Here is a 27,013-nt window from a genome sequence, read left to right as displayed (position 1 = left end):
CATCCCAATATCAACCCTGTCAATCTCCCTTAGGATTTTATATGTCTGAAGAAGGTGAACCCTCACTCTTCTAAATTTAAAGGAATACAAGCCCAAGCTAGTTAGTCTCCCTTGATTGGTCAGTCCTCTCGTCCCAGGAATTAGCCCAATTAATCACATTTTGACTGCTTCCAAAGTTGCTACGTATTTATGTCGGGGGATGAAATTTCAGGTAAGGCCTAACCAACACTGTATAGAATTTCAATAATACCTCCCTATTTTTAAACTCCAACCACTTTACAATGAAGACCAAAATGCTGTTATCCTTCTTAATTACTTGATGGACATGTCTGCAAACATTTTATGATTCAAGCACTAGAAAACTTAGATACCTCTGAACTTTGCTCTCTTTCAGTCTCTCCTTATCTAGATAATAAGCTGCCTTTTGTTTCTCTTACTGAAGTGCCTGACCTCACACTTTACATTTGCCAGATTTTTGGGCGGTCATTGAATTTACAGATATCCCATTGCAGAATCACAATACTCTCATCACGACATTCCCTTCTACCTATTGTGTATCGTCAATATCATCAGCAAACTTGGACACATTGCATTTTGTTCTGTCCTCCAAGGTTACTAATATAAAACTGCCTGTTATCGCCACATTTTGTCTTTCACCCTTTCTTGAATAAAGCAGTCACAATGCCCGTTTTCCAATCTTCTGGTACCATCCTCAAATTTAGTAAGTTTTTATGTGTTACAATGCCATCCAGGTCTAATGATTGGTACTTCTGTACTTTCACTACAATGAATACCAGATATTGATATATTATCATGACTTGGATCAAGAAGTGGAAAAAAGGACTAGCAAGTTTGCAAGCGGTGTGAAGATCACAGCAGGACATTACTATCATGCAGAGCTGGGCTGAGAAGTGGAGATTCAACTCAGAAGTCTGTGAAGTATTTCAGAATCAGTTTTAACATCACTGGCATACATTGTGAAATTTGTTCATTCTGTGGCAGCAGTACAATGCAGTACATAATAATAGAGAGAAAAAACAGTGCTTTACAATAAGTTTATACATATAATTAAATAGTTAAGTTAAATAAGTGATGCAAAAATAGAAATAAAAGAGTAGTGAGGCAGTGATCGTTGGTTCAATGTCCATTCAGAAATCAGATGGCAGAGGGGAAGAAGTTGTTCCTGAATCACTGAATGTGTGCCTTTACACTTCTGTTCCTCCCTCCTGACTGTAGCAATGAAATGAGGGTATGTCCTTGGTGTTGGGGGTCCTTAAAGATAGATGCCTCCCTTCTGAGGCACCGCTCCTTGAAGATGTCCTGGATATTTTGCACGCTGGAGCCCATGACAGAGCTGACAAATTTTACAACTCTCTGCAGCTTACTTCGATCCTGTACTGCAGCCTTCTTCCTCCATACCAGATGGTAATACAGCTAATAAGAATGCTCTCCACGGAACATCTGTAGAAATTTACAAGTGTATTCGGTGACATACCAAATCTCCTCAAACTCCTAATGAAATATAGCTGCTGTCTTGCCTTCTTTATGGCTGCATCAATATGTCGGCTCCAGGTTAGCTCTGCAGAGGTACTGACACCAGAGCTTGAAATTGCTCACTCTCTCCATTTCTGATCTCTCTATGAGGATTGGTGTGCATTCCCTCGTCTTAGCCTTTCTGAAGTCCACAACCAGTCCTTTGGTCTTACTGACAGTGAGTGCAAGGTTGGTGCTGCAACGCCACTCAACTAGCTGGTATATCTCAATCCTGTGGGCCCTCTTGACACCATCTGAGATTCTGCTAACAACTGTTGTATTGTCAGCAAATTTAGAAATGGCAATGGAACTGTGCCTAGTCACACAGTCATGGATGTAGAGAGGAAGCACACGTCTCTGAGGCACGCGAGTGCTGATTGTCAGTGAGGTGGAGATGTTATTACCAATCCATACAGATTGTGGTCTTCTGCTTAGGAGGTTACAGACCAAGTTGCCGAAGGAGGTATAGAGACCCAGGTTGTGGAGACTTTTGATCAGAACTGTAGGAATGATGATGTTAAACACGGAGTTGTAGTCAATAAACAGTATTTTGACCATAGGTGTTTGTATTGTCCAGGTGACCCAAGGCTGCGTGAAGAGCCAACGAGATCGTGTCTGCCATAGATTTCTTGTGGCGATAGGCAAGATGCAGTGCGTCCAGGTGCTTGCTGAGGCAAGGAGTTGATTATAACCATAACCAACCCCTCAAAGCACCTCATCACCGTGGATGTGAGTACTACTGGATGATGGTAGTTAAGGCAGCTCACCCTGCTGTTCTTGGGCACTGGTACATTTGTTGCCTTCTTGAAGCAGGTGGAACCTTCCAACCGAAGCAGTTGAGAACTTTCACTTTGGAAGTTCGAATTTGAAGGCAGAATCCAGGGTTAATGGCAGGATTCTCAGTGGTCCAATGGAACAGAGGGATCTTGGGGTCCATTTCAATAGATCCCTCAAAATTGCTGCAAGTTGATGGGTTGTTAAGAAGGCGCATGGTATTTTAGCCTTCATTAGTTGGGGAATTGAGTTCAAGAGCTGTGAGGTAATGTTGCAACCCTATAAAACACTTTTTAGACCACACTTGGAATATTGTGTTCACATCTGGTTGCTTCATTATAGAGAGAATGTGGAAACTTTAGAGAGGGCTCAGAGGAGATTTACTTGAATGATGCCTGGACTAGAGTTCAAAGTTCAAAGTACACTTTATTACCTAAGTATGTATACCATATACAAACATGAGATTCATCTTCTTGCAGGCAGCCACAAAATAAAGAAAGATAATAGAATTCACAAAAAACTCCCTCCACAAAGACAATCATACATCCAATGTGCAAAAAAGAAAGAACAAATCATACAAACGAGTTTTAAAAATGCAAACAAACAATACACTTAACATGAACTGCAGAGTCCCTGAAAGTAAATCCTCGACATCTTAATTATTTTAATCTGGGTCAGTGCTTAAATCAGCCAAACATCAGTTCATTATTTGCTCTTGGACCCAAACCTCATCATTTCAGTATAGCCCCCAAGCCCAGTCTAGCAATGGCTGCCAAGGCTTTACCTGCATTCTTGAGAGTCCAGTTCGCTGAATATTTCTGGATACCATTAAAACACCAGGTTGTACACATGGTTTGAAAGCACACCTCCCAGTGGGAAATCAGGGGCTACAAATAGCAGTAATCATAGTCCCAAAAAAGTACATTTTGTAGAATTGTTAATTGTTTTGTTTGCTGCCTGAAAAGAGTTGTCACATCTCACAAGTGTCATCTTCGAAGAGCATATCTTATGAAGATAGGTTGAGTAAGCTTGGGCTTTTCTCTTTGGAGCAAAGGAGGATGAGAGCTGACTTGACAGAGATGTACAGGTACAAGCTGATAAGAGGCATAAAACAAGTAGATAGCCAGAGATTTTTTCTCAGGGTGGAAATGACCCATAAGAAAAGGCATAATTTTAATGTGATTGGAGGAAAGTTTAGGAGAGATGACAGAGGTACATTCTTTACACAGTGAATAGTGGGTGCGTGGAATGCCCTGCCTAGGGTGGTGGCAGAGGCAGATACATTAGAAATATTTAAGAAACTCTCTGATAGGCATATTGCTGATAGAAAAATTAAAGGCTCTGCAGGAGGGAAGCATCAAATTGATCTCAGAGTAGGTTTAAAGGCTAGCAGAATGTTGTAGACCAAAGAATCTATACTGTGTTGTAATTTTCTAAATTCTATGCTCTGTTCTATGTTCTATTGCTTGTTTCAACAAGAAAGTGCCCTCCCTTTCTCGATTCAGCCTTGGGAAGCAATATTTTCTGGTGTGATTATGCATTGGTTTTGGAAAGGCGTTTTAGTTTAAGCGTATGGAGTACCATCATATCATTCCTGAGACATTTCAAGTACTTCCCTGCTTCGGTAGAAGTGATTTCCACTCCACTCCTGTCTGCTCATATACAACCACCTGCACAGAACTGTACATAATTTAGCTTTCTTTAGGCAGGAACAGCAATGTATATAGTGCATTTAAATTGTTCTAAGTCATAAGCAGTTTTGTACAAAACCAGTAATTTGCCTGTTTCTCTAGTAGCCTTACGACTTTGTCCTGTCTTCGTTAACCGATTTGGTCCAGTCTTTTCACCCGATTCTCTCTGGAGTTGATGGGGGGATGATCACTAATGGCTTCCCTTGCCAGTGATGACTTGTGAATGTTTAGATAACAATGTTCAATACATAACAACTGGGCTTTTAACATATTGTATACTTATTGCAACAGACTCAGGTGTGTACAAATTTTTGCAATTTCTTATGGTCTTGGGCAACTGCCTTACAAGGCTATGATACATCTGGTTAAAAAACTTTCTATGATGAATCTTAAGAAAATTAGGGACCTGCAGAACTTCTTTCGCCTTCTGAGGAAGTGTAGCCACCAGTGTGCTTCCTTGAACACGGTTGGACTAGGACAAACTATTGGTGATATTTACACCCTGGAACTTCAAGCTTGCAACCACTTCCACCTCAGCACTATTGACACATCCATGATTATGTATTTTCCCCTGCACCCTGAAGTCAATGATCACCTCTTTAGTATTGTTGACACTGAGGGAAATAAGTGTTGTTTTGACTCCATAACAATATGCTTTCTAACTCCTTCCTGTATTCCGTCTCATGAATGTCTGAAATCTGGCCCATTACAGTGGTGTCAGAGTCACAATAGTATCTGTAGATGCTGGATAGCAGACAAAAGATGCTAGAGGAACTCAGTAGGTCAGGCTACATCTATGGAGGAAAGTAAATAGTCAAAGTTTTAAGTTAACACCCTTCATCAGGACTGTGATGTCACGCTAAAAGCATGCAGCCTGAAACATCAGAAGAAAACATTACAGAAGGCTGAAGTAAAGATTTGCCAGTTTAGCAGTAAGACACTCTTCCACTGAGAGGAAGTACTTTAATTCAATGTATGTTAAGTATTCAATTTCTGTGAAGGTTGTTTATTTGTGGGGCATTGTTAGCAAGACCCGAATTTATTGCTCAACCCTCTATGTGTCTTTTAAAAGATAGTGATTAAGAGTCCAGAGTCCAGAGTCAGATAGAACAAATAGGAACCACAGAAAGCAAGAGGAATGGTTAGATATATTTCAACACAGTCATAGCCAATCATCTATTTTCAGTATCTTGTCCCTCTCTTCTCCCCATATTCAGTGGCCCTTTTAGCAAGAGATATATGTATGTCCTTTTTGAATATATTGAATGACTTAAGAAAAGATGACAAGGTAATATCCTGATATAAAAAGGTGATCCAGAGAAGGTTTAAGGAAAGGCAATATGTTCACTGTCCCGTTTACTGATGGTGTCACGGGTAGAGAAGGTCATAAATCAACTTTCATAAATCAAAGGATTGAGTACAGGAGTTACTTTGAAGTTATGTTGCAGTTGTATAAGATGCTGGTGAGGTTAAATTTGGAGTATTGTGTGGAGTTCTTGCCACCCACTTGGAGGAGTGATATAAATAAGGTTGAAGGAATATGAATAAAATTTACAAGAATTTTGCGAGTGTTGAGGACCGGAGTTATAGGGAAAGGTTGGACTTTATCTCCTGGAGGGTAGGAGGATGAGGGGAGATCTGATGAGGAGAAATTATGAGAGGGATAGAAAAGGTAAAAGCAAGCAGGCTTTCTCCACTGAAGTTGGGTGAGACTGGAGGGAGAGGTCATAGGTTAAGGGTGAAACGTGAAACATTTAAGGGGAATATAAGGGGTACAACTTCAGCCAGAAGGTGGTGAGAGTGTGGAATGAGCTGCCAGTAGAAGTGGTGAATGTGGGGTTCAATTTCAACATTTAAGAGGAGTTTGGATAAGTATATGGATGAAAAGGGTATGGATGGCTATGGTCCAGATGGGACTAGGCAGAATAATTTTTGGCATGAACTAGATGGGTCAAAGGACTCATTTCTGTGCTGTGATTCTCTTGGCTCTTTGATTCCATGACTCCATGATAAAGCGATGTTTACAGTGAAATGTTACATTGCTCTGCCCATGTATCAGGCCACAAACCAACAGTTCATCTTGTGTAGTTATGACCAAACCAAACACACAAACTTTATTCATCTCTAACTTCTAATGGCAGAGGCTTTGTAAGGTAAGAATGTGCATTTTGGTGGAAAAGTAATTGGAAGTATTACAGCTAAAATCCAAGTTCATTGCCTTTGCACAATGTTCCTCGATCTTATCTCTCTTGGAAAATGTCTAATTATATCTATTACATTATTTCAACTACTCTACATCTTCTTGCTCCTAATTTTCATTTGCGTCCATGAACGTATGACATGGCCAGACTGAATGAAAATCAGATTCTCAACTCTTTCCTGGAATGCTTACAATTTCATTTCATTTTTTAAGAGTTTTTTAATTCATCTAATCTACCAAGAATGATCCAATGTCTTGTACAATATTAAACTATAATGATTGTTCTTGCAAATGGACATGTTACAGAAATAGAACTAATTCATAGCTGATTTTGAGCTATTGCAGAAGCATACTTAAAGGAATTATCCAATAGGTTGCAAGGTTGATTCCCATATGTGCCAGAATTAAGACACATTGTTTGGGCTGCATCTGGAGTATAGTGTGCAGTTCTGGGCACCATCCTGTAGAAGGAAGTGCTTCTGCTGAATAGAGTACAGAGGAAATATACCAGAATATTGTCTGGATTGGAGTATGTTAGTTCTGAGGAGGGATTAGATAACCTGGAGTTCTTCTCTCTGGAGTGAAGGAGGCTAAGTACTAACATGATGGAAGTACACTCGGTAGTCACTTTATTAGGCACACCTGCTTATTAGTACAAATATCTAATTAGTTAATCATGTGGCAACAACGTAATGCCTAAAAGCGTGCAGACATGATCAAGAGGTTCAGTTGTTGTTCAGACCAAAAATTAGAATGGATATGAAATGTGATCTAAATGACTTTGACCATGGAATGATTGCTAGCACCAGGCAGGGTGGTTTGAGTATCTCAGGAATTTCTAATATCCTTTGATTTTCATGGATAACCATCTCTAGAAATAACTGACAATGATGCAAAAGAAATAAAAAGAAAAAAAAAATCCAGTGAGTGGCAGTTCAGTGGGTGAAAATGCCTTGTTAATAAGCGAAGTCAGAGGAGAACGGCCAGACTGGTTCAAGCTGACAGGCAGGTGATGGTAACTCACATAACCACGTGTTACAACAATGGTGTGTGGAAGATTATCTCAGAACACACAGCCTGTAGAAATTTGAAGTGGATGGATGAGAGCAGCAGAGGACCATGAACATGCAGAAATGCACTCAGTGGCCACTTTATTAAGTACCTCCTGTGTGTAAGAGTATGAGAAGGATAGATAAGGTAGATAGAATTATTTTCACATGGTGGTGGTATCAAAAACAGGAGGGTGTAGGTTTAAGTTGAGAGGAAGGAATTTTAAAGGGGATCCTAGGTGCTAGCTTACTTTACAGAGAAAGTAGTTGACAAGTTGATATCTGCTAAAGGCATTCACGTAGACTTTTAGATAGGCATGATTATAGAAGAAAACTATCCTAAGGTGGGAAAATTAAGTATTGCGGACAGGCAAAAGGTTGGCATGGAAGTTGTGAGCTGAAAAGCCCAATTTGTACTGTCGACCTCTAAGACTCCATGAACGCGTTGCTGTCACTACCCTGCTCTAGATCTGCCTTAATAATGAAGACAGATGTTCGCAGCCCAGTGACAAAAAAGCTAATTGATCCAGCAGAATGCTATAATGCATTACCTTCCACACAACAGAAATTCTATCTGTTCCAGCAGGCAGAGTTTACATTAGTCACTTCAGCATTCTTGGCTCCGGAAGGATGGACAGAAAACTGAGGTGAATAGCATTGATGTGTATAATAGGATATGGGTGAGGAAAGAACCGAAGATTATTCTGAATGAGTGAGACAGATTCAGAGAAAAGGAAGTGGCAGTTATATTTTTCACGTTTTATTTAATACGTTGTTTTTAAGAATTACCCTTTAATTCACTTCTGCCCTTGATGCAGATTTAATATTATAAGCCCACAATGCATCAAAAATTTACCATTATGCCTAGTCTATGGGGTTTAATTAAAAGACAAACATCTACAATTAATTTATTATCCTACAGAAAACAAAGGCTTAAAACAGTTAAATAGCAAACCTTTGCTTCACACAATAAGCAGCTTCTCAGACTATAGGTTCCTATCTGTTCTTTGAGTTGAACAACTGATTTATTGCTCAAGAATCACTGCTGACTCTTTCCCAGGCAGAATATATGTTTTTAATTGATCACAGAGAACTGAAGATTCGTTTAACAGAATTAAGTTGTTGGAGGTAAAGTATTGTAAAGTACGTTGCTGCATTTACGTCTGTTCCTAATTTACAGTTGTTCCACAGAAACACGTGAGCCTTTGTTGCAGCAATATAGAGTAAGCTATGAAATTTATCTGTCCATGGAAACAGATCCTCTGATACTCATTGAAGCTGAAGAATAATAGCCCTACTCTCTATTTAAAAGAAAAAATCTAATCAACTAAAAACACATAAATAAAAATTCTCTTAAGTGGAATATGATTAAGGGTTATTTATAGATAAATCACAGAATTATGTCAGACAAAGACAGTTATACTGGTTTATAATATTACACAGTAGTGCCACAGCAAAGACCTACTGACTCCAAAGAGGACAATGTGTTTCCTTAATTTATCCATCCAGATTATTTACGTGGGAATATTATGTGACAAGCTTATGTTATCAAGGTTGGACATCCTTGAGAAAAATAAAAATCACTATTAATTTTGTTTCATGTTCACTCAGGGGAAGAATCCTTTACCCCCATCCTATTTGCCTCTTCAGTTGCAAACATTAAAAAAAATCTTTTAAAAAAGCTTTGTAAATGCACTTCACAAGCAATATTTGCACAGAGTATTTGCATCACATACAGGCACTACATGTTAATGAAATGAGTGAATATATAGGTTACAGATATTTAAAAATGCTGTGGTCTGAATTCAGTAAGACTCATTTAACATTCTCAGTAAGAACTATTTTTTATTTAGTCTATCGGATATGAACATCTATCTTTTCACCTCATGTTTCACTGTACATGTTGGATATTCTGCTGGTTTGTTTTTTTAGCTGATGGCTTTTTTCCTTCTGTTGTACAAAGCCTTATATCTGCAGGCGCTGCAGTTGCTCTCAGGCATTGTGTAACACCTGGGATGATTAGGGATAGATTAAATATAGAATTTATTTGAGCACCTATATTTTATTCATTTTAGGATATGTTTTAAACCTTTAGAATCTATTATGTTGAAGAATAGTTCATAGAATTTTAAAATGCAAAGATTAGATATGCTAATTACTGGAGTGATTTGCAAGTAGGCAAAGCTGGAAACAGGCTTCAGTAATACACTTTCTAGAGAATAAACCTGCTGAAGTAACAGTCAAAAATGTCAAACCACATTCTGATAGTGGATGCGAAACAAAGAAGTGAACACATGCAGTTTGATTCTTTAACTTCAATCAAAAACAATATCAGAAAATCCAGTCTTGATTCATATTGTCATTGCTCCTGCTTCTGAAATGTATTCCGTTCTCTGTGGTGTTGTATATAATTTATGTAATCAGTATATTACTGAATGCATATAGTATTTTATTATTCTCCTCCAATAATGCTGGTGTCTTAGTGCAAGTAGGGGCTCGTCATCTGTTTTCATCTTTGAGAGACATCACTTTGGTTGACCCCAGTAAGAGATGCTTGCCGACATGTGTACTTGGCAGGGTTGTTGGAAATAAATTGATGTTCTAAAGGGCAAAACTCAGTTTCTGCCTGTTTGTATGTTAAAAAAAAACAATCTTTGTGAGAAGTCACTGTCCTGAAACAATACTTCTGTTTATATCTCCAATAACATTGCATGGCCTGTTGGGTATTTCTAACTTTATCTGTTTTACTTTCAGATTTCCAGCATCTGGAGCATTTTGCTTTGGGAAAAATCAGGCTACGTAGTTTTTACTGATAACAAAGAAGATTGTAAAGGTTAGAGACAACAAAATAATTTTAAAAATGTTGTTTTATTATGCAAATTTTTCATTAGAATATACATTAGGCTCAATTAAATGTCACAGTAAGCACTTCAATGTAAACAAAGATTCTGAGAGGTAGGAACTTGAAAGAATGCTGCAGGGTTATAATACTCTATACAGCAGTTTATAAGAAAAATGGACTGAATCCCATCTCCCACAAAGAGCCATGTTGGAGTCCTATCAGTAGTTAAGTTCAAAAAATAAAAATCTGCAGTACAAACCAAACGCAGACTATTGCTTAAGGTGGAAATTAGATGATGACCAATCCACTTGTAGATTATAGATCGGTTATTTAAATATTATAATGAGGCTGGCTGCCTTCATGTATAATTTATTTCTTTTTAATTTTGAGATACAGCACGTTGACAGGCCCTTCCAGCCCATGAGCACATCTCAACTATTGAGCACATCTACATGAAACGTTGCCTTAGAAAAGTAGCATCCGTCATCAGAGATCCGCACCATCCAGACCATGTTGTTTTCTCACCGCTGCCATCAATTAGAAGGTACAGGAGCCGCAGAACTTGCACTAGCAGTTTCAAGACCAGTTAAACTTAGAAAACATAGAAAATAGGTGCAGGAGTAGGCCATTCGGCCCTTTGAGCCTGCACCGCCACTCAGTATGATCATGGCTGATCATCCAACTCAGAACCCTGTACCAGCCTTCCCTCCATACCCCCCGATCCTTTTAGCCACAAGGGCCATATCTAACTCCCTCTTAAATATAGCCAATGAACTGGCCTCAACTGTTTCCTGTGGCAGAGAATTCCACAGATTCACCACTCTCTGTGTGAAGAAGTTTTTCCTCATCTCGGTCCTAAAAGGCTTCCCCTTTATCCTCAGACTGTGACCCCTCGTTCTGGACTTCCCCAACGTCGGGAATAATCTTCCTGCATCTAGCCTGTCCAATCCCTTTAGGATTTTATATGTTTCTATAAGATCCTCCCTCAATCTTCTAAATTCCAACGAGTATAAGCCTAGTCGATCCAGTCTTTCATCATATGAAAGTCCTGCCATCCCAGGAATCAATCTGGTGAACCTTCTTTGTACTCCCTCTATGGCAAGGATAAACCCAGTTATTACCCTTCAACAACCATGCTCTTGAACAAGTATACCCATTCTACTTCTGGTGTTCCAACAACTAATGGTCTCACCTTAAGGACTTCTTAATCTTGTTATTTATTGCTATTTATTGATATTTGCATTTGCACAGTTTGTTGTTCATTGATCCTGTTCTATGGATTTGGTTCTGTGGTTGTCCTATAGTTGTATGTACAGTATGTACTCTGATAACAAATTGCACTTTGAATTTTGAACTTTGAGGCTATGCTACCTAATCGCACCCTTGTCACCAATTAACATATTAACCCATACATCTTTGGAATGCGGGAGGAAACAGAACGCACAGAGGAAACTCACGTAGTCATGGGGAGAATATGCAAAGTCCTTTCAGACAATGGTGAGACTTGAACCCAGGTCACTCCCGCTGTAATCCACACTATGTTTTGGCTAAATTTTGACATATTCTCCCAGACCAAGGAAGAGCAGCAGCAGCAAGGACATTAGATGCTGTTAGTGGACAGTTTGTTTTCTTAAAGGTGCAGGAGCTTTTCTCTCAGGTCCTAGAAAATATCTAATAAATCCTATTTTCCATTTTATATGTTCCATGGGACCACTATCAGCAGCCTGTCAATTGATGGGTGGGAATCTGACAGAGGAAACAAATTGAAGGACCTCTTACAATTAAAACCCACAGAACATCATGGACACCTCATGGCCACTCTCATTAACTTAACTCTATGCAAAATAAGGTCAATAATTATCACTAAAATATACAATAAATGATATTTTGCAACATCTTTAGAAATGAATAGCTTCTTTTAATGCAATTATTAGTCATTGCAACTCTACAGCAAAAGAATTTAATTGGAGCAGAAAACTACTGAACATTATTTGGTTCATGAAGGAGTGTAAGAAATGTTTCTTTTTTTCTTTACATAATGGCAACTCACACCTCATTATCTGAGTTGATTTCTAACAAGGTGCCCTCTTGTAAGCCATAACTGTAATTTACAACTGTAAAATGAAGCAAAAGCCTTGCATTGATGTAATGCTTTTAACAAAACAAGCGGGTCACTACAGGAGCCTCCATGTCGCATTGCTGGGAGTCTCTCTGTCTGGCTGCTAATTCTGGGTTGTTCACCAAGTGACCTGCTATCACTGTGCTCACTATTGCAAGGATTTAAGGCTTCATAAAATGGGCATAAAATTAAGACTATAGTAAATTGTTTCATGGCACCTCACAGGGAGAGTTAAAAATTTAGCAGTCAGCCAGATGTGAGAATATTCGAACTGGCAGGCAGATATTTGACTGTGTAATGGTGGGTTTTGAGGATATGCAACAAACTACAGTCCAGATTTGAACCTATTTTAGGTACATTCAAGTGAGACACTAAGTATCATTAATTGAAACTAATGAGAAATAAAATTGGCTAGAATGTAAAAATAGCTGCCAACCTGTACCTTTCCCTTTCATGTCAGGTGCTAGGGGCTAAATTTGAATCTACTCTCTCGATTGGAGAGACCTAAACCCATCATTAGGAACTCAAAATAGATACAGTATATGTCACCATCGACAACCCTGGGATTTATTTTCTTCTGCGCATTTACAGTAAATATAAAGAAACACAATAGAATCAATGAAAAAAATGCAAAAACAGATAATGTGCAAAAGACAGTAAACTGTAAATATAAAAAGAAAAAAACAAACAAAACAATAACAATAAATAAATAAGCAATTAATATCAAGAACATGAAATGAGTCATCATTAAAAGTGTGTCCATAGTTTGTAGGAATAGCTCAGTGTTGGAGTGAATGAAATTGAATGAAGTTATGCCCTCTGGTTCAAGAGCCCTGATGCTTAAGGGGTATTAACTGTTCCTGGACCTGGTGGCTTGGGTCTTGAGGCTATTTTCCTGATGGCAGCAAAGAGAAGAGAGCATAGCCTGGATGGTGGGGGTTTTTGAAGTGGATGTTGCTTTCCTGCGACTGTCTCCTTGAGGATATGCTCAATGGTGGGGAGAATTTTACTCGTGATGAACTGGGTGGTATTCATTACTTTATGTAGCTACGTATTTCCATAGCAGACTGCGATGCAATGGGTTAGAATAGTACACAACTATAGAAGTCCGTCAAAGTTTCAGATGGCATGGCAAATCTTCGCAAACTTCGAAGAAAGTAGAGGTGTTGCCATGCCTCTTTGTAAGGTCACTTATGCAATGGATCCAAGATAAATCCTTTGAAATGAAAAAGCTGAGCGATTTAAAATTGCTGACCTCCACCTCTGATCCACTTATGAGGACTGCCTCATGGAGCTCTGGTTTCCCCCTCCTGTAGTTAATAATCAGCTCCTTGGTCTTGGGTCTTGCTGACATTGAGTGGGCAGTTGTTGTTATGGCACCTTTCAGACAGATTTTTAATCTCCTTCCTATATATTGATTCATCACCATCTTTGTTTCGGCCCATGACAGTGGTGTCATCCACAAATTTAAACACGGCATTGGGGCTGTGCTTAGCCTCACATTCATAAGTAGAAAGTGAGTAGAGCAGGGGGCTGAGTGCACAGCCTTGATGCACCTGTGCTGATGTTGCTTGTGGAGGAGATTTTGCCAATCTGAACTAACTGGAGTCTGCAAGTGAGGAAATTGAGGATTCTGTTGCACAAGGAGGTATTGAGGTCTAGTTCTTGGAGGTTATTGATTAGTTTTGAGGGGATGATAGTATTGAATGCCTAGCTGTAGTCAATAATGAGCATCCTGATGTATGCATATTCACTATCCAGATGTTCCAAAGTTGAGTGAAGAGCCAATGAAACGACACCTGCTGTTGACTTGTTGTGATAGTAGGGCAAATTGGAGTGGATCCAAGTTGCTCCTCAGGCAGGAGTTAATATGTTTCATCACCCAACTTTTCATGACAGTGGATGTAATTGCTACTGGATGATAGTCAGGTTACCATGTTCTTCTTGTCACTGGTATAATTGAAGCCTGCTTGAAGCAGGTGGGTACTTCTGACCGTCCGATTGTCCAGGAGGACAATGCATGAGCACAAGAGATTCTGTAGATGCTGGAAATCCAGAGTAACACCCTCAAAATGCTGGAGGAATACAGGGGAACTGTTGTGTTCTTTCAGTCTGTTTTACTCTGAACAAAGCATGAGATTTGGTGGTGTAAGTACAGAGGGCAAATGAGAAATTGTGCATGTTTTTCAGAATTGAAACACTCATATCTGTCTTTTAAAAATCTGCCTAATTGTGATTTCCATTTAAAACGAGTATTCCAATGCATGCTAGTGCAGTTAGTGAGCCATTTCTTTAGAGGATAACTAATAATCTGGTCTGCTTTGAGTGCCTGTCACAACAAGTAGTTACCACACTATCATTTGAATAGATTGTCCTATCAAATAAAACTACTCATATATTAGTTAATGCAAAGCTTCCAAGATCTCCTTCAGAGTCATTTTAATTTCAAAACTGATACACAAATGTGTTTCATTGTAATAAAGGCTGCTTTGACATTCCATATCCAATTGCAGTCTACAATTGCTATAGTAACAGCAATTCACTTTGAAAACTTAGTTCAAAAGGCTCTTATTATTTGTGCCAAGTATGTTGTTTTGTCATATTCCCCAGCCTTGAACTTGTGTTTCCATTTGGTTATGAGGTAAGAAACTAAGAGTTCTTCATACATTACCCTTTCATTAGTAGGAGAGTCTATGATCTGAGGGCATAGCCCATAAAATCATGTTGCTTTAAAACTGAGGCAATGAGGAATTTCTTTATCCAAATTGTGGTGAATTTCTGGGATTAATTGTCAGATAGGCCTGTGGAAGCCACACCATTAGGTGTATTCAAGGCCAAGGAAGACAATTTCCTGATTGGTTAGGGGATAAAGAGGCGAAGACAAGAGAAGGCAGAAAAAAAATCAACTGTGATCGAATGGTGGAGCATTCTCCATGGGATGAATGGCTTAATTCTTCTCTCATATCTTACAGCTTTATGGTCTTCCAAAGACACAATGGAGAGCTGGCCATTCGTTATTTCATGAGCCTTTCAGCTTATATGCAAGGCATCAGATCCTTCGCTCACTCAATACAATGGCTGGAATTGGTGAGATGCAGGGTAGAACCAAAGTCAAAGATGTCCTGCACCTAGCTTTCACAATCAACTCACACATGCCTGGAATATCCTTGGCAACTAGTGATTCAATAATTTGAATGCATTTCTAAGCAGATGAACTTAGTACCTTAGCCAATGAGGTGCTGATTGGTGAAGCAGCTTGGACCTTTAAACAAAGATGATGTCTTGGATAACATAACCAGTATTGGCAAGGGACTTGGCCATCCTGTACTCCAGTGGCATGGACCTGGGTTTCTGTCCATAATAAACTATAGAGAATAGGAGAACTATACCCATAAACAATTGCATCAATTGTCTTCTGACAAACGTAGAGTATATCCATTTCTAACATTAATCTCTCCACACGTGGCATCAGTAAACATAAACTGTTCAGTGATGTCATTTGGTATTTTGATATACTTTGCTATGTGCAACTGTTTACCTATACATTAATGGTAATTACAGTTCAAAATACATTCGTTGCCTGAGCACATTAAGATGTTAGATCAGTAATTAAATATAAGTGCATACTTATTTGAGTGGCAGTGTCTTACAGCATAGTAGCTGACTTTTCAGCCCAACCTCACCATGCCAACCATGATGCCTGCCTACATCGATCCTATTTGTCCACATTAGACATTTATCCTTCAGCATCTTTCCTATTCAACTACCTCAGCCTGTGAAGTCAAGCATTCATTACCCGATTCATCTGTATTACTGCTTTTGGGGAGCAAAGTGCTTGCATCCCAATGTAGCAGTTACTTGAAAGTAAACCAAAAATGCTGAGAGACTAAGCCAGGGTAGTCAACGCTGTGTAACGCGATTCTAAATAACAAATTTCCAAATTGACATTCAATTCTTTATTATAAAACCAGCAAAGATGAACAATCTTATGTTGATTAAAAAACTAACAAAACTAAATTAGTGATATCGAAATTAGCATTCCATATGTATTTAAGTGTAACTAATTAGTGGTCAGCAGAAAAAAAATATCTTTCCCAGCTGCCTCTAACTCTCCACTCAACCAATCTAAACAACTAAGACAAAGCAAGAATATGTAACTGCACTCATTTGCATCTGTCTCGCCCCAACCCATGTAACAGATTACCATAATACAATACAGGCAGAAACTAAATCCGTGGCTCCTACATTCCATCTCCTTAATTATTACACTATAATAATTACAACTACATGCTACTAAAATAGGAGACATGAAATCTTCAAGGGCAAATATTTTAACATTTGTACAAGTGTCCTCTTTCTTCTTTCTTCTTCCAGTTAAGTCTTGTCACAGTAATCTAGGCCGGAGCTTAGCAGCACTTAGCCCGCTACAGAATGACCTTTACCCCTACTCCCTGTCAAGTCAAAGTCATGAAGCTTCTCGAGCTGTAGCTCTTCAAAGCTCTGCCTCTTGTAAAAGACAGATCTTGGTTATTGGCCTGTTCAGACAGCTGGTCTTAGTTTTGATGCGCACCTGTCACACAAATCCTCTTGTGCCTGCAAAGACTTGAATGAATCTTTCCATGATCCATGAGCTTCAAGGTATTGCGTTGCTAACTATAAGCACAATGTTTCCTGGGTGGAAATTGTATTTTATACTTGACCATTTCTGACGTTCCTGTAATTACAGTAAATACTCCTTGACTCACTGTTTCCAAAACAAGTTTGATATATATTGGACGTACTTCCATCTATGTTGAATATAAATATCTTCCTTTTGGAGCTCCTGGTGGTAAGGATGCTGAGATCTTCAGAAGCAACAGATGGTTGAGTATTGGTGCTTCCAAATCATTGGGATCGGAGGATGCTTTATAAATTGGATGACCATTGATAATAGACTGTACTTCACAAAGGATAGTGTGGACACACTCGTTTTCAAGATTCTGTACCTTCATGGTGGAATTGAGGATCTTCCATCATGTGATCCACCAAGGGATTAAAACTCCACTTAATTTCCTTTTGAAGAAGGACATCACTGATCTATGAATGATTCATCTTCTTGCAACTCACTCTCAGCTCCAAAATAATTTGTTGCTTTACCAGAGTGCAATTCACAAACCGACCCTCATCTTGCTCTAAAGCAAAAAGGTGCATTAACAAAGGAATCAGTGTCTAAAGAAGATGCCACATCAATGTGAACAGCTCATATAGCTGTACAGGTAAACGTAATGCCACACCTCTACACCGTACTCCTTCTAGTCTTCACCTCAAAAGGTCCAAAGTGTAAATGGAGGTTCGTCTAGAGAGACCCTCTACAGAGACAGATCCTGTACATGTGCTGGCATCCTGGAGCTGCATGCAACCATCAACAAATAACACACTTAGATAGGATTCTTCTTATAGTTGTAATATAGTATTTTAGGCGCAACCTGGATAACATTTGGTTACGGCCACCATGTACATGCCTCAGGACGATGTCTGAGATATGAAGATCCTTTCGCAGCATAACAGCATGTTTAGACTCGTCAGCCATGGCTGTTATACAAAGCTGTCCACCAGGCCTCAAAACACCATTTTCAAGTACTGGATTGAACTTGAAAATATGGCTGTTCCTTTTCACATTTCCTTCCCTTTGCAAACTTGAGAATTCATCTGAAGATCTCTTTCTTTGGCAAAACCCAATGATCTCCACTTCAGCTTTTCAGAGCTGCTCCAATGAGAGACAACCTTGGTGAATCTGACCTTTGGCCTTCTCAATGTCTCTTTCCAAAGAATACCCTTATTGTTCTTTTTCCAACCAGACCGAAGAAGAGTGATGTTCACTTGCTTCTTCTTCTGACTAAGAAACAAGAGCAAGTTCTTAATTCTAAGAATACAGCCACAGTCATCTTCAAATGGGTTGAAGACAAGAAATGTTGGATTATACATGTTACCAAGTTCACTTCCTCTTTAATCTTCATGGCTTTCATTTTAACACTCTGCCTGACTTCCAGATCATCTAGAAGTTCTCCAAAACAATTGGGATTCATAGGGCATTTCCTTTCAGGCTGAAGAAGATACTGAGGCCCTGACACCCAGGTCTCGTTCTTAAGAAATGCATTCACCTTCACCCCTCTAAAAGCCACGTCTGCTGGGTTACTTGAATTATTTACATATCTCCATTGAGATGTTTGTAAGACCTTAAGAATTTCAGAAACTCTGTTTGCAATGAAGGTTCAGAACCTGGAAGTTTCATTCTTGATATACTTCAGCACAGAAGTACTGTCAAACGAAGGCACTGAGTCCTGAAGTTGCACGTGCTACCTCTTTCTCCATTGTGTCCACACAACTTGCCATCTTAGCAATGATAAGATATATATGAGGGATGGAAACTGACATCAACAAAACTACCCTAGGTTTTCCCATGAAAAAAAGTGCTGTGCACCTTAGAGCACACATTGTGCAAGAATAGATAGTTTACTATTCTACAGCCATTTTCATTTGCTTCTCTAATATGGTGAAACTATGAAACAGTAACTTCTCCAACATCCCAGGATTTCAAACATTTAATACTTTGAAGTCTTCTAACTGACAGAGTTCTTCTTGGCAGCCTGTCCATGCAGTTGATGTTGGTATAGTGTCACCCCAGCCAAACCCGTTCGTACATTGACTTTATAGATTAGATTATGAGGATACTCAGTCCTCGTTTATTGTTATTTAGAAATGCATGCATTAAAAAATGATAAGATGATCCTCCAGAATGATATCACAAGAAACACAGGACAAACCAAAACTAAAACTGACAAAACCACATAATTATAACATATAGTTAGAACAGTGCAAAGCAATACTGTAATTTGATAAAGAGCAGACCATGGGCACAGTAAAAAAAAAAGTCTCAAAGTCCCGATAGCCTCATCATCTCACACAGATGGCGGAAGGGAGAAACTCTCCCTGCCATGAACTTCCAAGTGCTGCTAACTTGCCGATGCAGCAGTATTGGAAGCACCCGACCACAGCCAACTCTGAGTCCGTCTGAAAACTTCGAGCTTCCGACCAGCCCTCTGACATAGCCTCTCCAAGCACGATCCTCTGCCGAGTGCTTTGACCCCTCCCCGGCTGCGGAGCAACAAGCAAAGCTGAGGACTCGGGGCCTTCCCCTCTGGAGATTCTGGACCACACAGTAGCAGCAGCAGCAAAGCAGGCATTTCAGAAGTTTCACCAGATGTTCCTCCGTGCTCTCCCGTCCGTCTCCATCAAATCAGGATTGTGCACAGCACCCTACTTGACAAATAACAGACATCACCACCAGAGTGGCCGCTGCGAGCTGCGTCACACCACATCTTCTCCTCTCCTCTCCTCTCCTGCATCTTCTTCATAGATAGTGCCCCTGACTCATGATTCCTAAATGATCATAAATGAAACTAACTGTGGAGAAGATCCCCTGCTGGTGAATGATCCATCTTGAATCGTAATCTTAAACTTGGAAGTGTCAGACTGAATGGCTCCATTGCACATGTTCTCTCCACTGCTGGTATATCTTGATCCAAATCCAAATCTTTCATGCCTTTCACTCTCTGGTCTTCTTGTATCACAACTAGCAGCCTATGTCTGTTGCTTATCCACTTTGTGAGTTGAAAGCCACCTCTAGCACAAATGGATACAAGGTCATGAGAGAGACTGCTTCTTCCTCAGAGGACACTGACACAAGTCAGTCATCAACATAGAAACAATGCAAAACCTTATCCACCATCTCGTTGTTGAACTATTCTTCATTGTCTTCTGAGCATTTTCTTAGAGCAAAATTGGCCCAGCTCGGTGATGAGGTTGCTCCAAAGAGCAGAGCCACCACTCTAAAGTCAACCATACCTTGACTGAGTTCACATCAGGCCACCAGAGAAATTTCAGCAGACCTGCATCTTCTGTTAGTACTTTAACCTAATGAGACATTGGTTCAATATCTGCCAGGATCGCCACTGGGTCTTTTCTGAATCTGGTTATGACTCTAATCAGTGAGCTAGAAAGATCTGGTCACTGTAAAAGTTGAGCATGAAGTGATAACCCCTGAAAAGTTGCTTCACAGTCAAAAACAACTCAAAGTTTCTCTTTTCTGGAGTGATAAATACCATGATGTGGAATAAACAAGGCTTTCTGGTCACTGTGTTCCAGATCCTGTGCTGGCACTCTTTCGGCATAACCTTTGGAGATGACATCCTTCATGAAAGCTGTGTAGTCAGTGTGAAATGACAAATCCTACTTAAACCTTTTCCTTAGATTTAGAGCACACGTTTCAATAATCATCCTATTATTTGGCATGTTAACCACTTTATTTCTCAAAGGTAAACTAATCTGGTAGTGGCTGTCCTCCAGTTATGCAGAATTCATAACCAGCTCCATGGACTTGTGATCTTCTGTTGACAAACAAGGTTATTCATCCTGACTGCATTCCGGGAAGTCTGCCTTAAGCTGCTGCCAAAGCTCATCCTAGTTCAAGAAGGAAATCCTGTGAAATATCAGCACTGGCTGTGCACGGTGTCTACCACTACCATTTCTGTCCAACTGAACATTGTGCTAATTATGTAGGGTGCATCATTAACACAACAAATCACTTACAACGGCCCCAATACTTTGGCCACATTTGTCCCTATCAGCAGCTCAATTTCAGAATCAATCTCTGGCAGATGATTATGCTTCAAGTGAGACCAGCCCTGGAAATCTCTCTGTGATGTAAGTTCCATTTGCGGACAAGCTTGCTTTTCTGTGTATACTTGTTAAGTAGTTCATAATAATTTTCACCATCTAAGCTAGCCATTTCCAGTCCAAGCTAGATAGATCAGAATAGTTTTCACCTTCTAACCCAGCCACTTCCAATACACATAGTTACTCACAATCTTCTCTTGACTCATGGTGTATAAAAGAATGCATGTCAGTTAGATTACGAAGATACGCAGTCCTCTTTTATTGTCATTTAGTAATGCATGCATTAAGAAATGATACAATATTTCCTCCGGTGTGATATCACAAAACACAGGACAGACCAAGACTGAAAAAACTGACAAAACCACATAATTATAACATATAGTTACAATAATGCAACAATACCATAACTTGATGAAGAAGTCCAAGAGCACAGTAAAATTTCAAAGTCTCTCAAATGTCCCACATCTCACGCAGACGGGAGAAGGAAGAAAAACTCTCCCTGCCATACCCGACCACGGTCCGACTCTGAGTCATCCAAAAACTTCGAGCTCTGATCAGCTCTCCGACACCGAGTACTGAGCGCCATCTCTATCTGAATGATTCGACCCCCTTCTCAGTCGCTAACAGCAGGCAAAGCCGAGGATTTTGAGGCCTTCCCTCCGAAAGATTCCCGACCGCACAGTAATGACAGCAGTGAATGAGCATTTCAGAAATTTTTCCAGATGTTCCTCTGTGCATTCACGTCCATCTCTATCAAATCAGAATTGTCCACTGCCCCTATTTAACAGACACAATATCATTTTTCATCGGAGGGCTGTGCACGCGCAGCGCGCTGCTTCTCTCTCCTCCTGCCTATTTTTCCTGTGAGATTGAGCTTGTTCATGAGGTCCACTGTGCAGAATACTGCTGTATTTTTTGATCTATGAAAACACAACTAATCACTGTCTTGTTACCCTTCTGAGACTTCACTTGTACTGGAGAGTTTAGAATCATGCTTACTGGGCCGGCTGGTGGCGCAATGACATCAGCGCCGGACCCGGGAGCAGAGGTTCCCGGGTTCGAAACCAGTCGGGTCCGCTCCCAAGTACACTTTCCATCTGTGCCGGGTTGAATGTCAAGATCTCAACGCGACCTTGTAAAATAAAGGGAAAATACTGCGAAAATATCTGTGTGAAGAGTGACGTGCTACACAGTCTCTCTCTCTTTCTCTCTCTCTCCCTCTCATTCCGCACCTTGTAAAAAAACATGAAAAAGACATCATCATGGATGCATGCACGCACACGTAGACGCACACACACAGACTCGCACGCAAAAGAAAAAGAGAATCATGATTACCAGCCCCTATAAGGCCATTCGATACCAAAGCACTACTCAATTCTGAGTCTGATTCTTTCTCAGCTTGTTTTGATTTGGCACCTTTCTTGTTAGAGTGAATATGAAGTATGCTATGATGCTTACCACTACATACTTTACACAAAAGATCCTTCCTGCAATCCTTGCTGATGTGTCCCATACAGAAACAGCCAAAGCTGACACCATTTTCCTTTAGGAAGCCAATCTTCTCACTATGAGCCCTTTTCTCCAGCTGAAGGCATGAATTCAATGGACAGTATGTTCACCCTCACAGAACAGAGAACCCCTTTGGCTGGCGAGACCATTTCCATTCCATTAGTTTCAATTTCAGTTTTGAAACAGTCATAGCAAACCTGCTTCCCTTAGCAGAACAAAATTGTGACTTGTTTTGTTTACATGTTTGCTTATGGCTGATGATGTACCATCCTGTATATTTCACCAAAACACTGGGTGAGTAGCAAGCTTTACTTGCCTTTCTATGAAGTCAATGATATCAATGAAAGTAATCTTATGGTTGTCCATTCTTGCAGTTTACAGACTACCATTCTCCATTTATCCCCATGCATATTGGGCTTTTTCCTTATGACAATTGACATCGTAGCAGACACATCCAGCTCACACAGGCACTGCACTTCCTCTATGACATTACAACAACCGCTAAGAAAAAGACTGTAAGCTTGAGGAGCTTTCATGTCTTCAGATTTGATACATAAGAAAGTCCATTTCCATGTAGGTGGATGCAATTTTTTGTTCATGACCAAAACATTCCTGTAGTAAAGCCTTAGCTTTTAGATATCCTTTCCTGGGATCACCATGCTAGCAACTTCTGACAAGTTCTCTAGGACAATCTCTCGTGTTCTGGTCAAGGAAATAGAGGCAGCTACAGTTTCTGTCAGCCTTGCCTCCAACACTGTTTTCAAAAGCCCTCATGAAAGCATAATTTAGGCATCCATTAGTCTTGCGAGACCACGGATCTGTGCCTGGAAAGTCATTCTCCAGGGCGCAGGCCTGGGCAAGGTTGTATGGATGACAGGCAGTTGCCCATGCTGTAAGCCTCCCCTCTCCACAACACCGATATTGTCCAAGGAAAGGACATTAGGACCCATACAGCTTGGCACCGGTGTCGTCACAGAGCACTGTGTGGTTAAGTGCCTTGCTCAAGGACAAAACACGTTGCCTTGTCTGGGGCTCAAGCTCACGACCTTCAGGTCGTTAGTCCAATGCCTTAACTACTTGGCCACGTGCATAATATTGTAATGGATTTCCATTGAATATTTTTAATCTCCCTTTTAGGCAAAAATGAAATGTGTTGCTTTTGTACTAATCAGGTATTACTTCATATTTTGCTTCTTATAATATCAATAGTACTATTTTCACCTCTATCATCTGCAACAAGTGTGTTTCCATGCTGTAAGTTAATGTCCCATGAGCACTTCGAGCTGTTGGATAGGACATAGGTTCAGAGTGCCTCATTAGTGCTGGCTGAGAGTAAACATCTTGAACTACCTCTTGGGGGTCTTGTTCATGTTTCACAGACACTTGAGGAATGAATAAATCAGCATTGATATTTGGTGTTTCTGTTTTTCTTTGCACCTCTTTCAATATAGGAGCTCACACTAAGGACTGTCCTTCTGGAGTATTGTTAACACTTGCCACACTTGAAGTCCTTAGCACAATAACTTTAGCCATATGTGCATCAATTTCTTCCTCCAACTTAAAATGTTCCTTCCTTTCCCATAGCTGATACCTCCTTTTCTGTAGATGCTCCTCTTGTTCTTCTAGCATCTGATGTCCTTCAATAATCGTTGACATGCGATTAATCCAAGCCTCTGTTTTAATGCATGTAGAGAAGGTAGTAGATAGAAACATAGAAACATAGAAAATAGGTGCAGGAGTAGGCCATTCGGCCCTTCGAGCCTGCACCGCCATTTATTATGATCATGGCTGATCATCCAACTCAGAACCCAGCCTTCCCTCCATACCCCCTGACCCCTGTAGCCACAAGGGCCATATCTAACTTCCTTTTAAACATAGCTAATGAACTGGCCTCAACAGTTTGCTGTGGCAGAGAATTCCACAGATTCACCACTCTCTGTGTGAAGAAGTTTTTCCTAACCTCGGTCCTAAAAGGCTTCCCCTCTATCCTCAAACTGTGACCCCTCGTTCCAGACCTCCCCAACATCGGGAACAATCTTCCCGCATCTAGCCTGTCCAATCCCTTTAGGATCTTATACGTTTCAATCAGATCCCCCCTCAATCTTCTAAATTCCAACGAGTACAAGCCCAGTTCATCCAGTCTTTCTTCATATGAAAGACCTGCCATCCCAGGAATCAATCTGGTGAACCTTCTTTGTACTCCCTCTATGGCAAAGATGTCTTTCCTCAGATTAGGGGACCAAAACTGCACACAATACTCCAGGTGTGGTCTCACCAAGGCCTTGTACAACTGCAGTAGTACCTCCCTGCTCCTGTACTCGAATCCTCTCGCTATAAATGCCAGCATACCGTTCGCCTTTTTCACCGCCTGCTGTACCTGCATGCCCATTTTCAATGACTGGTGTATAATGACACCCAGGTCTCGTTGCACCTCCCCTTTTCCTAATCGGCCACCATTCAGATAATAATCTGTTTTCCTATTTTTGCCACCAAAGTGGATAACTTCACATTTATCCACATTAAATTGCATCTGCCATGAGTTTGCCCACTCACCCAACCTATCCAAGTCACCCTGCATCCTCTTAGCATCCTCCTCACTGCTAACACTGCCACCCAGCTTCGTGTCATCCGCAAACTTGGAGATGCTGCATTTAATTCCCTCATCCAAGTCATTAATATATATTGTAAACAACTGGGGTCCCAGCACTGAGCCTTGCGGTACCCCACTAGTCACCGCCTGCCATTCTGAAAAGGTCCCGTTTATTCCCACTCTTTGCTTCCTGTCTGCTAACCAATTCTCCACCCACACCAATACCTTACCCCCAATACCGTGTGCTTTAAGTTTGCACACTAATCTCCTGTGTGGGACCTTGTCAAAAGCCTTTTGAAAATCCAAAATACCACATCCACTGGTTCTCCCCTATCCACTCTACTAGTTACATCCTCAAAAAATTCTATGAGATTCGTCAGACATGATTTTCCTTTCACAAATCCATGCTGACTTTGTCCGATCATTTCACCGCTTTCCAAATGTGCTGTTATCACATCCTTGATAACTGACTCCAGCAGTTTCCCCACCACCGACGTTAGGCTAACCGGCCTATAATTCCCCGGTTTCTCTCTCCCTCCTTTTTTAAAAAGTGGGGTTACATTAGCCACCCTCCAATCCTCAGGAACTAGTCCAGAATCTAACGAGTTTTGAAAAATTATCACTAATGCATCCACTATTTCTTGGGCCACTTCCTTAAGCACTCTGGGATGCAGACCATCTGGCCCTGGGGATTTATCTGCCTTCAATCCCTTCAATTTACCTAACACCACTTCCCTACTAACATGTATTTCGCTCAGTTCCTCCATCTCACTGGCCCCTCTGTCCCTTACTATTAGATACAGAACATTTTTTTTACTGCAACAGAACTTTGAGTGTTGACATTAGACACATTGTCATTTGGTTTCACCTCACACTGTTTGGTCACCTGCTCTATATGTATTCAAAATATGTCTTGGAATTTGAGAAACATTGCCTGATGGAACGTGAGACATATATTCACTTGCTGCTGCAACATGACCTTCAATGTAACATGTTTGGTTCAACCATTATTCTGTATCCTGTATGAATGCATTGCAATAGCGATCAATGTTTGAAAAACATTGGTTCTTTTTTCTTGTTTGGCCTTGGGAAGTAATGAGATTTCCATGTGATGTTGCATAGCAACCGTTTCACAGAGATTAGACAAGTTCTCAAGATGAGATCGCATTTGTAAGGCATTTTCTTTAATTTTCATAAGATCATTAATTTATGGCATTAAACCTATAATTTAGTTCACATTTGTTTCATTCTCCTTTTGAAGACTTTTTATTATATTAGCCTTAGCTTCAGCTTTAAATTCTCTTTTGCAAGTCCAACTGTAGGGTTTTTGGCGCCAATTCCATGCTTTAATGCACTCGTGTTGCTTTCTCTAGTTGAGCAACTTGCAATTAACTCTTTGTTCGTTTGCAGTATTGGCAATATTTGATCCAATAAATGTAGGCAACAAACAAACATAGGCATCCACAGTACTTAATCGAGACTGTAAAAAACACACTCAATTTAAAAGTTGGCAATCAAAGTAGCTCGGCACTTCAATAAAGTGGAGCGATAACCCCTTAGGCAAACAACACACAATTGAGCAATGGCTCCCAATGGACGAGCGGCGTTCACCACTGTTTTCAAACTGTTTTCAAACCACAAACATACAACACAAATCAGCAAAAGGTCGCAGATAATTCTACTGAAAGCTACTCCAATTTCCGACATGTTGTTCTCAGTGTTGTAATTCCAATTTCACCAACAGGTCTGTGGCAATCCTTTGCTGTAGGCTGGTGTTGGTTTGGTGTAACTATTTTTTTTGGTTGACAAAATGTAGTGGTTACTTGAAAACAAACCAAAATAGCTGAGAGACTGAGCCAGGGTAATCGACACTGTACGATGCGTTTGCAAATAATACCAAATCAATGAAGTATGATCCTTTTTAAACAAAACCAGCAAAGACAAACTATATTTTATCAATTTGAAAGCTAACAAAACTAAGTTAGCAATAT

The sequence above is a fragment of the Mobula hypostoma genome, chromosome 17, assembly GCF_963921235.1.
Source record: "Mobula hypostoma chromosome 17, sMobHyp1.1, whole genome shotgun sequence".
Taxonomy (NCBI): Eukaryota; Metazoa; Chordata; class Chondrichthyes; order Myliobatiformes; family Myliobatidae; genus Mobula; species Mobula hypostoma.
This window is presented reverse-complemented; position numbering follows the sequence as displayed.